This window comes from Nicotiana tomentosiformis, chromosome 2 (assembly GCF_000390325.3).
Source record: "Nicotiana tomentosiformis chromosome 2, ASM39032v3, whole genome shotgun sequence".
In the NCBI taxonomy this organism is placed as follows: domain Eukaryota; kingdom Viridiplantae; phylum Streptophyta; class Magnoliopsida; order Solanales; family Solanaceae; genus Nicotiana; species Nicotiana tomentosiformis.
In genome coordinates, this window is record NC_090813.1 from 141,776,023 (window position 1) to 141,788,064 (window position 12,042).

The window sequence follows — 12,042 nt, forward strand, 5'->3', positions numbered from 1 at the left end:
GGTATGCTCGGGCAGAGTATGGCACCGGGTGCCGGTCATGCCTCTTCAGGTTTGGGGCTTGACAAGATTGCACGCCGCAGCATGCCTTCTTGGCTTTATATATATTATTATTATGGATCAGGCTGCACGTCGCAACATGACTTATAATATTTATCTATTATTTTGGTATTGGGTTGTATGCTGCAGCACGCTATATTGTCTTATATTAGATCTTGGGCAGGATCCGCCCCTCCGGAGTTTGACATATCATCAGTGAGCGCAGGTACCATACAGTGATGTGTGACTGAGTGTGATGAGTGAGAGTTGAGACAGACACATTTAGTATTCTGAGAGTATGAGTACGTGAGGTTATCATTGTGATGCACTGCATATGACATGCACATTTGACATGTAGATATAGAGATGTAACATTCCTCATATCAGTCGTAATTGGCATATTTTATTCGTGTTGAACTTAAACCGTAAACTTGAAAACATGTCTGCATTTCTGTACTTGGTACAACTGATTATGAGTTTACTGTTTGCTTGTCACTACTTTCAGCCCAAGGTTATACTGTTACTTATTGAGTACATTGGGTCGGTTGTACTTATACTATACTCTGCACTTCGTGTGCAGATCCAGGTACTTCTGGGCATGGCGGTTGCTAGATTTCAAAGCTCATCCGTTTGGAGACTATTGAGGTAGCTGCCTTGGCATCCGCAGACCTCGACTCTCATCCTTTTCCTTTTATTTAACACTGTTCTATCTTTCCAGATAGTTGTATTAGAAGTTTTGACTATGTTGATATTTAATAGCTCATGTACTCACTAACACCTAGATTTTGGGGGATTTTATATTGAGTCGCGGTATCTTCTTATCGGTTGTTTATGAGATTTTCATCGTTCAGCTTATTTTATCATGTTTCCAATTGAAAATTGCGTAGTTAACTGTGGTTGTCGGCTTGCCTAGTAATGTGATAGGAACCATCACGACATGTTAAAATTTGGGTCATGACAAGTTGGTATCAGAGCCTAGGTTACATAGGTCTCACGAGTCATAGGCAAGTTTAGTAGAGTCTTGTGGATCGGCACAGAGATGTCTGTACTTATCTTCGAGAGGCTACCGAACCCTTAGGAAAACTTCACTTTCTTGAATTCTTGTCATGCAGATTTATTGATTCCGGAAACTAAACTTCTGCTATTTAATTCTCTCACAGATGGTGAGGACATGTGGTATCGGGTCGGGCAGACGGCCACCGATACCACCAGCTAGGGCCATGAGAGTTCGGGGCCGTGGTAGAGGCCGAGGTGTAGCTCGAACTGCAACTTGAGCAGCATCTGTAAACCCACCAGTTGCTCCAGCTTAGGAGCAGATCTCACATGTGGTTAAGCTGGTAGGACCAGATCAAGCACAAACTGTGCCCATTTTGATTCTAGGCCTTTAGGAGGCTCTAGCCCAGATATTGACTGTATACACTAGCCTTGCTCAGGCGGTTTCAGTTTCGACCGCACCAGCCAATTCTCAGGCCAGGGGAGGTGCTTAAACTCCCGCCGCCCAAACTCTAGATCAGGTGGTTCAGGGACTTCAGACATCGGGGGTACTACCAGCCTAGCCGGTTGTAGTTGTCAAGCCCAGGTGGGTCCCCCTATGAGTGACGAGGAGCAGAAGAGGCTAGATAGGTTTGGGAGGCTCAGGCCTCCATCATTCAGTGGGGCTAAGTAAGAGGTTGCTCAGGACTTCTTGGACAGGTGCCAACGGATTCTTCGCACGACGAGAATTCTAGAGATAATGAAGTCTCATTTACTACTTTTCAGCTATCGGGGGCAACCTTCAGATGGTGGGAGGCTTTTGAGTTGAGCAAACCAGCCGGTGCTGCACCACCTACGTGGCACGAGTTCTCCGTTCTCTTCTTGGAAACGTTTGTGCCACCGACTCACAGGGAGGAGTTGCGTAGGCAGTTTGAGCAGCTACGCCAGGAGGGTATGTCCATGACCTAGTATGAGATGAGATTTTCAGAGTTGGCTCATCACGCGATCTGGTTGGATCCCACAGAGAGGGAGAGGATTATGAGGTTCATCGATGGCCTCAACTACGGGCTTCGCTTTGTCATGACCCAAGAGACTGCATCAGGTGCTAGATTCGATGAATGGTTGATATTGCAAGGCGGCTAGAGCAGGTCCGTAGTCAGGAGCGTGAGAAGAGGGAGGCCAAGAGGCCTCGTGGTTTGGGTGGTTTCAGCGGTGTTTCTTCTAGAGGACAGTCTCACTACACCAGGGGTCTTCCTTATAGACCCTCTCAAATGACTCGTCCGATTCATCGTGGTGCATCAGCTAGCTATGGTTCATACAGTGCTCGTCCGGGTCAATCATCTCTCAGTACCCTCCCTTCTCAGAGTTCATCTCGTGCTCCATCAGTTTAGGGTTCATCTGCACCAGGTTTTTCTAGTAGTTATTATAGTTCTCGGGGTCCGCTTCAGTACTTGCTACCATTGTTGAAGCGGGGTTGCTTTGAGTGTGGAGAGTTTGGTCATGGGAGGAGGTATTATCCTCATTTTTTGGAAGCTCCAGTTCTGTAGAGGGGTCCAGTTATGATTTCCGCACAAGTTACTTCACCACCTGCTCAACCATCTTGGGGTGGGGCTCACACAGCTAGAGGTCTCCCTAGAGGGGGAGGTCGATCAGGTGGCGTTCAGGCTCGATGCTATGCTTTCTCTGCTAGGCTAGAGGCCATTGCTACAGATCCAGTGATCAGGTATTGTCTCAGTATGCCACATGGATGCTTCTATATTATTTGACCCTGGTTCCACTTATTCGTATGTATCGTCATATTTTGCTCGTTATCTAGATATGCCCCGTGAGCCCTTAGTTTCACCTGTTCATGTATCTACGCTGGTGGGCAATTCTATTGCTGTAGACTATGTGTATCGGTCGTGTGTGGTGACTATCAGGGGATTGTAAATTAGAGTTTATCTCTTATTACTTAGTGTGGTTGATTTTGACGTGATTCTGGGTATGGATTGGTTGTCTCCATGTCATGCTATTTTGAATTGTCATGCTAAGACCGTGACATTGGCGATGCCGGCGTTACCTAGGATCGTGTGGAGAGGTTCTCTAGACTATGTTCTAGTAGGGTGATTTCATATCTGAAGGCCCAACGGATGGTTAGGAAGGGATGTTTGTCATATTTGGCTTTTGTGAGGGTTGTTGGTACTGATACTCCCATTATTGATTCTGTTCAAATAGTACGAGAATTTTCGGATGTGTTTCTTGTAGACCTACCGGACATGCCATCTGATAGGGACATTGATTTTGGTATTGACTTGGTGCCGGGCACCCAGCCCATTTTGATTCCTCTATACCGCATGACACCAGCAGAGTTGAAGGAATTGAAAGAGCAGCTTTAGGAGCTTCTTGATAAGGGGTTCATTAGGCCAGTGTGTCACCTTGGGTACACCGGTTCTATTTGTGAAGAAGAAGGATTGTACCATGCATATATGCATTGACTATTGGCAGTTGAACAAAGTTACAATTAAGAACAAGTATCCTTTGTCGCACATTGATGACATATTTGACCAGCTTCAGGGAGCTAGAGTATTCTCTAAGATTGATTTGAGGTCTGGGTATCACTAGTTGAAGATTCGCGACTCGGATATTCTGAAGACGGCATTCAGGACCCTCTATGGTCACTATGAGTTCCTTGTGATGTGTTTTGGGCTGACCAATACCCTAGCAGCATTCATGCATTTGATGAACAATGTATTCCAGCCATATCTTGATTCGTTTGTCATAGTATTTATTGATGATATCCTGGTGTACTCACGTAGCCAAGAGGAGAATGCACAACATCTGAGGATTATACTACATAGGTTGAGGGAGGAGAAACTTTATGCCAAGTTCTCCAAGTGTGAGTTTTGGCTCAGTTCGGTGGCGTTCTTGAGGCACGTGGTGTCCAATGAGGGGATTAAGGTGGATTCGAAGAAGATAGAGGTGGTTCAGAGTTGGCCCAGACCATCTTCAACTATTGAGATTCGGAGTTTTCTCGGTTTGGCTGGATATTATCATCGCTTCATGGAGGGTTTCTTGTCCATTATAGTGCCTTTGACTAGGTTGACCCAGAAGGGTACTCCATTCAGGTGGACGGATGAGTGTGAGGAGAGCTTTCAGAAGCTCAAGACTTCCTTGACCACAACTCTAATTCTAGTTTTGCCTTCAGCATCGGGTTCTTATACAGTGTAATGTGATGCTTCTCGGATCGGTCTTCGGTGTGTCTTGATGCAGGAGGGTAGAGTGATTTCTTATGCTTCACGCCAGTTGAAGCCTCATGAGAAGAACTACTTTGTTCATGATTTGGAGTTGGCAGCCATTGTCCATGCATTGAAGATTTGGAGGCATTATCTCTATGGTGTTTCATGTGAGATATTTACGGATCATCGGAGTCTCCAACACTTGTTCAAGCAAAAGGATCTAAATTTGAGGCAGCGGAGATGGTTGGAGTTGCTAAAGGACTAAGATATTACCATTTTGCATCATCCCAGGAAGGCCAATGTGGTTGCCGATGTCTTAAGTAGGAAGGCAGTGAGTATAGGTAGCCTTTCATTTATTCCTGTTGGTGAGAGACCGCTTGTATTAGATATTTAGTCCTTGGTCAATCAGTTCGTGAGGTTAGATGTTTCGGAGCCTAGTTAGGTTCAAGCTTGTGTGGTTTCTCGGTCTTCCTTATATGATCGCATCTGAGAGCGTCAGTATGACGACCCCCATTTTCTTGTGCTTAAGGACACGGTTTAGCATGGTTATGCCAAAGAGGTTTCTATTGGGGATGATAGAGTGTTGCGGATGCATGATCGGATTTTTGTGCCTAATGTGGATGGGCTACGTGAGTTGGTTATTGATGAGGCCCGCAATTCGCGGTATTCAATTCATCCGGGTGCCACGAAGATGTATCCGGATTTGAGGTAGCACTATTGGTGAAGGAGATTCAAGAAAGATATAGCGGAGTTTTTAGCTCGGTGCTTGAATTGTCAGCAGGTGAAGTACGAGCATCAGAGACTGGACGATTTGCTTTAGAGGCTTGAGATTCCTGAGTGGAAATGGGAGCGTATCACCATAGACTTCGTAGTTGGGGTCCCACGAACTTTGAAGAAGTTTGATGCTATTTGGGTGATCGTGGACCGGTTGACTAAGTCCACCCATTTCATTGTAGTTGGGACCACCTATTCTTCGGAGCAGTTGGCTGAGATCTATATCTGCGAGATTGTTTGCCTTCATGGTGTGCCGGTGTCCATCATTTCAGATCGGGGTCGGCAGTTCACATCATAGTTTTGGAGAGCAGTGCAACAAGAGTTAGGCACGCGGTTTGAGTTGAGTACAACATTCTACCCTAAGACGGACGGACAATCCGAGTGCACCATTCAGATATTGGAGGATATGCTATGCGCTTGTGTTAGGGATTTTGGGGGTTCTTGGGAACCGTATCTGCTGCTTGCAGAGTTTGCCTACAACAACAGCTACCAATCAAGTATTCAGATGGCTCCGTATGAGGCCTTGTATGGGAGATAGTGCCGATCTCTAATTGGTTGGTTTGAGCCGGGTGAGGCTAGGCTATTGGGTACTGACTTGGTTCAGGATACTTTGGACAAGGTTAAGTTGATTCATGATTGGCTTCACACGGCAAAGTCTAGACAGAAGATTTACGTCGATCGGAGGGTTCGTGTCGTTGCTTACATGGTGGGAGAGAAGGTATTTCTCAAAGTGTCTTCCATGAAGGGTGCTATGAGATTCAGGAAGAAGGACAAGTTTATCCCTCGATATATTGGCCCTTTTGAGGTGCTTGAGAGGATTGGAGAGGTGTCTTACAAGCATGCATTGCCGCCTAGTCTATCGAGTGTTCATCTAGTGTTTCATGTTTCCATGCTCTGGAAGTATTTCAGTGATCCGTCTCATGTTTTAGACTTCAGCACGATTCAGTTAGATGGTGATTTGACTTATGATGTGGAGCCGGTGGCCATCTTGGATCGGCAGGTTCGAAAGTTGAGGTCAAAGAATATAGCTTCAATGAAGGTGAATTGGTGTTACATCCCGTACTTTAACTTTAGGACGAGTCGTAGTAATCCATATGTGCTTGAAGGGATTAAGACTATTAATGAGGTTATAAAGGATTTGTGACTATATTATTATAAGACCCCGTAAGTTTAACAACCTTGATACCGTTATATACATTTGATATTGTATTTTGAGTGGAACGTTTTTGTAAAAGAAGGTTTGAAAAATATGATTTTATATAGTTATTAATATTACTACTTTCGAATATGCTTTAAATTATACACAAAATATGAGAAAGTTTTATGAGATTTTTTTATTGTAAAGATAGAAATTATTTTCTCACAAGAAAAAAAAAGGTTATCTTTTTACCATTTTAAGAATTAAGCGTACGAAAATTTGTACTCTTTATATGAGATTAGAAAAATTAGAAGTTGAGAAAATATATGTATTTTTATATGGATGTTTTAATGAAATAATAGTGTATGTATTGAATTATATGGTACCATGATTTATTAATATTTTAATAGTAGTATTTTAAGTAATTTGAGATAATTCTTAATTATACGGGTAATTGGTTAATTATCGGGTAACAGGACATTACCTAATTAACTAATAAGTGGGATAAAGATTAAAATAACCTTTCCCCCCACCCCCAACGTGGCAAGTAACTCCTTTCCTTTTAATGACTAAGTAATAAATGAGCAAGGTGTCACACTTTGAAAGAAATGTGACACCAAGCATTAATTATGTAGGTCACCTAAAAAAATGAGGATAACACTATAATATCCTATGAAAGCATTCCAACAAACCTTTCCATAACATCAGTAACGTTTTTGTTCTAAAGAGCTTCATTCAAGCTTTTCTTTTCATAAGTTACTTAAGGAAAAGGTTCAGCCAAGATGGTCTTTGCATAAGCAGCCTTATTGCTTCAGGCTTTTCATATAACTTGTTCTGTGTTTTGTCGTAATTAACATGTGTTAGAGAATTATCAAGAGAATCGACTCAGGTATGTTAAGGCTATCCCTTCTTTTCTTTTGGCATGATCCAAGTAACGATATGTCAATGTAATGCTATTCCATAAGTGATTCTACTCTTAGCAGTTAAGGATGCCTATATTATTCATTCTAGTAAAGTGATATTCAAGCATATCTACGTATGTCCCTAGTCCCTATTGAGGTATATGACAAAGAACTTGTGTTATAAATATATGTATTGGGATTTGTTTATAAATATAGTTTTTATAGTTTAACTAAACATGCAGTAATTATATGCATATAATGAACAAATATAACGTGATTATTTGTAATATTAGACTTACACTATTGTGTTATTACATGATATTTAATAGCAGAGTAGACATATTATGATCAATAATTGATTGTGGAAACATATTAATATTATAGTTTGCGGTTGTTTGTGACAAGTTACAGTTGAAAATTGATTATGAACTATAACATAATAAATTATAATATAGTATATATTGTTACAACACAAAATGTTATAAAATATCAATTTGATTATAATATATTGTTAGATTGTTGTAGATTGATTTTGAAGTAATGATTCATGCATAATAAAGGTTTATTATGCATTTTATTTAGTTGTATAGGTAGTTTGACATTGTGATATGTATGATTGTATAAATACTATGATGAAATTCATTCAACTTAATGTAAGACAATTACCACATATTGTCATGACTGATAATTGCACTGTTAACAATGGCTATCTTGACAACTATTGGGGTACTAACATAAAATATATACGATTGTGTATATAGTTTAATATAGTATAATTATAATGTGTTAAGGCTGTATGATATTGATGGAATTAGGTGTTTTGTGGTGTAGTTTTAGATAATTGATTTTGATTAATTGTGATAGTAGATAATGACGTGTAATAAGTAATAGAATTAATGTTATGTAATAAATATGATTAAAATGTTGAATGAAGTTGTGTATGGTATATGATAGAGAAGTTAATGTTTAAAATATAGTGATACATGTACATGCATCTTCATGCAGTTACCACTGTGCTACGGTTGGTCGGGCAGTTATCACCGGCTGGGCAAACATGCATATTCATTTACCACCGAGCTACGGCCGGTCGGGCAGTCATGCATTTACCACCGAGCTACGACCGGTCGGGCAGTTACCACTGCCCAGTTACCACTAATCAGTTGGGCAGTCATGCATTATACGATATGGATAATAGATTCAAAGAGAAGTATTATATATATAAGTATAAGTATGCATATACGATGACACTTTAGAGATTCAGGTTGATTCTTATATGTCTTTAATTAATGTTGACTTATGGATATGTTTCAGTTCTTCCTTACATACTCAATACATTATTCGTACTGACGTCCTTTTATTGGGGACGCTGCATTCATGTCTGCATGTATAGATAATCAGTTGGACGAGCCCTCATAGTAGAAGAGGTTAGAATTTAGCGAAGGATCGGTAAGACTCCACTTCATTCAGAGTGCAACCGAGTCTATAAGTCATCGTGTCAGAGTTTTGTTACAGATTTATGGGTAGGCCGGTACCCTATCCCATTTGATGTCAAATAATCTTATAGGCTTAGTAGACAGAGGTTTATTTTGAACAGTATGTCAGAGGCCTTGATGGCCCGTATGTATTTATGCTTTAAGAAATATGGTTCATTGATATAATGTTTTCCCACTTATAATTATACATTATGAGTGGTGGCCTTGTGGGCCCATGATAGTTACAAAAGGAATGAGTTCAGTTAACTCGACCTATGTATGTTCTAGTTTTGGTCGAACGATCATGAGTTACAGAGTGGTGCGCTCGGGCTAGCATGACACTGGATGCCAGCCACACCTCCCCAAGTTTGGGGCGTGACAAGTGGATAGGCCAGCCAGTCGAGGAGGCTACATGGGAGACCGAGCGGGAGATGCGGAATAAATATCCATGCCTATTTGAGACTCCAAGTATGATTCTAGACTCGTTCGAGGACGAACATTTGTTTAAGGGGGGAGGGGGGAGAATGTAATGACCCAGCCGGTCGTTTTAAGTATTATAGCCTTGTTCCTCCATTTACTGCCTATTCTATTCTCACTTGTTGTTATGTGACTTTTCGGGGTTGTTGGTTTAGTTTCGGGGGTGTTTCGGAATAAGTTAGGATACTTAGTCCCAAGGTTGGAAGCCTAAGTTGAAAGAGTTAATCGGATGTTGACTTATGTGTAAATGACTCCAGAACGGAGTTTTGATGGTTCTGATAGCTCCGTATAGTTATTTTGGACTTAGGAGTGTGTCCGGATATTGATTTGGAGGTCCGTAGGTGATTTTGACTTGAATTGGCGAAAGTTGAAAAAGTTGAAGTTTGGAGAGTTGAGAGGTTTGACCGAGAGTTGACTTTATGGTTACCGAGATCAGATTTTGGTTCCAGAAGTTGGAATAGGTTTGTTGTATCAATTATGACTTGTGTGCAAAATTTGAGGTCACTTGGAGTTGATTTTATAGGTTTCGATATCGATTGTAGAAGTTGAAAATTTATTAGTTTCATTAGGCTTGAATTGTGGTGCTATTCATATTTTTGATGTCATTTGATGTGATTTGAGGCATCGACTAAGTTCGTATAGTGGTTTAGGACTTGTTGATATGTTTGGTTGAGGTCCCGGGGGCCTCGGGTGGATTTCGAATGGTTAACGGATAAAAAATTGGACTTGGAGCATTGCTGAGATTTTGATCTTTTGGTGTGATCGCTCTTGCGAGGGGATTGACCGCAGGTCCGGCTGGAGTGGCACAGAAGCGGAGTTGGGCCTGGCCAGGGGAGTGTAGCAGGCGCGGAGAAGCAGCGCATCTGCGAGTCCGCAGAAGCGGAATGTTGGTCGCAGGTGCGGAGTTTTGGAAATTTGCTGGGACACGCAGGTGCGGACGCGGGACCGCAAACGCGGTCTCGTAGGTGCAAGCTGTTGGCCGCAGAAGTGGCAGATCTGGGGTTGAGTTTTTTTCGCATATGTGAATTTTTAATCGCAAAAGCAGTACCGCAGAAGCGGAACCCATGGCAGTGTATTAAAGTCGAAGGGTTAGAGTTATTTCTTTATTTTTGGACTTTAAGAGCTTGGATTGAGGTAATTTTTGAAGGGGGTTTCACTAGATTTCAAGAGGTAATCCACTTTTGATCATTTTTATTCATTAATATATAATAATTATTGAATTTACCACCTAGATTAGGTATTTTTAAGGTGGAATTTTAGAAATTTTGGACTAGGGATTGGAGAGTAAGATTTGAGGATTTGAGTGATGATTTGATGTCGCAATTGAGTAATTTTGGTATGGTTGGACTCATTATTGATTGGGTATTCAGATTTTGTTGGATTTAGAGACGTGGGCCCGAGGTTGACTCTTTGACTTTTGTTAAAGAACCTAGTCTTATCATATGGAATTGATTCCTATAGCTTGTGTTGATTGTATTGAGTTGTTTGTGGCTAGCTTCGAGTCGTTCAGAGGCCGATTCGCGAGGCAAGGGCTTGTTGGTGTAGAGATTTGCATGGTTTGAGGTAACTAACACTTCTAAACTTGGTTATGAGGGTATGAATCCCTAAAATACGTGTTATGTGGTTGGTGTTGAGGTGATGCACGTGCGAGGTGATGGGCGTGTTGGCGTGCACCGTAGTAACTGTTACCTTGTCTATTCTTTGGAAGTGTGTAGTCATCTGATCTTGTTATTATTCATGTATTCGCCATGTGTTAGAGAAATTGAGCTATGAATCATGTTTGAAATCATGTTTAGGTTATATGCTGGTACTGTTGGGACCCACAAAGGTCATTTTGTTGTTGAATTATTTGCTTAATTGCAATTACGTACTCAGTCACATCTATCATTTGCATATCGTATCTCAGTCTGTTGTTATTTATTGTTGCATCATGTATCATTGTTTTCGCTGATTGGCATGAGATTTGTGAGCCTAAGAGACTGGAGCGATTGATGACTGAGTTGGGGTATGAGAGCCGTGTTGTGAGTGAGATTGTGAATCGGGCTTCACGCAGCAGCGGGCATTCTTGGCTTTATATATATTATTATTATGGATCATGCTGCATTATACAATAAGCCTTATAGGCTTTATCTATTATTTTGGGATGGGGTCTGCATGCCACAGCAAGCCATATTGGCTTATATTAGCACTTGGACAGGATCTGCCCCTCCGGAGTCTGACATACCAGCAGTGAGTGCAGGTACCACACAGTGTTGAGTGACTGAGTGTGATGAGTGAGAGTTGAGACAGTCAGAATAAGTGCTCTGAGAGTGTGAGTACGTGAGGCTATCATTGTGAAGCATTACATATGACATGCACATTTGACATGTAGATATAGAGATATAACATTCCTTACATAAGTCATACTTGGCATATTTTTATCCGTGTTGAGCTTAAACTTTAAAATTGTAATCATATATACATTTCTGTACTGGGTACAACTGAATTAAGAGTTTACTCTGAGCTATTACCGTCATTTTTCTTGTCATAACTGTATTGTTTTAATTTGGACTTGGACTGTACCTATCTGAGCTTGTCACTGCTTGCAGCCCAAGTTAGTCCTGTTACTTATTGAGTACATTGGGTCACACTCATACTAATCTCTACTCTTCGTGTGCAGATTTAGGTACTTCTAGGCACGACAGTTGCTAGATTTCAGAGCTTCATATGTTTGGAGAATATTGAGGTAGCTGCCTTGGTGTCCGCAGACCTCGACTCTCCTCTTTTTCATTTTATTTAGCACTGTTCTATCTTTCCAAATAGTTGTATTAGAAGTTTTGACTATGTTGATATTTAGTAGCTCATGTACTCAGTGACACCCGAATTTTGGGGGATTTTGTATTGAGTCGTGGTAATTTCTTATCGGTTGTTTATAAGATTCTCATCGTTCAACTTATTTTATGAAGCATGCGCTTTCAGTTGTTTCCAATAACTCCAATGGAGGAATTAGAGTACCTCCCAACGTGCCTGCGAATCAAATAGTTCAAAGGATCGGTAGCATTGATCAAATGGAGGAG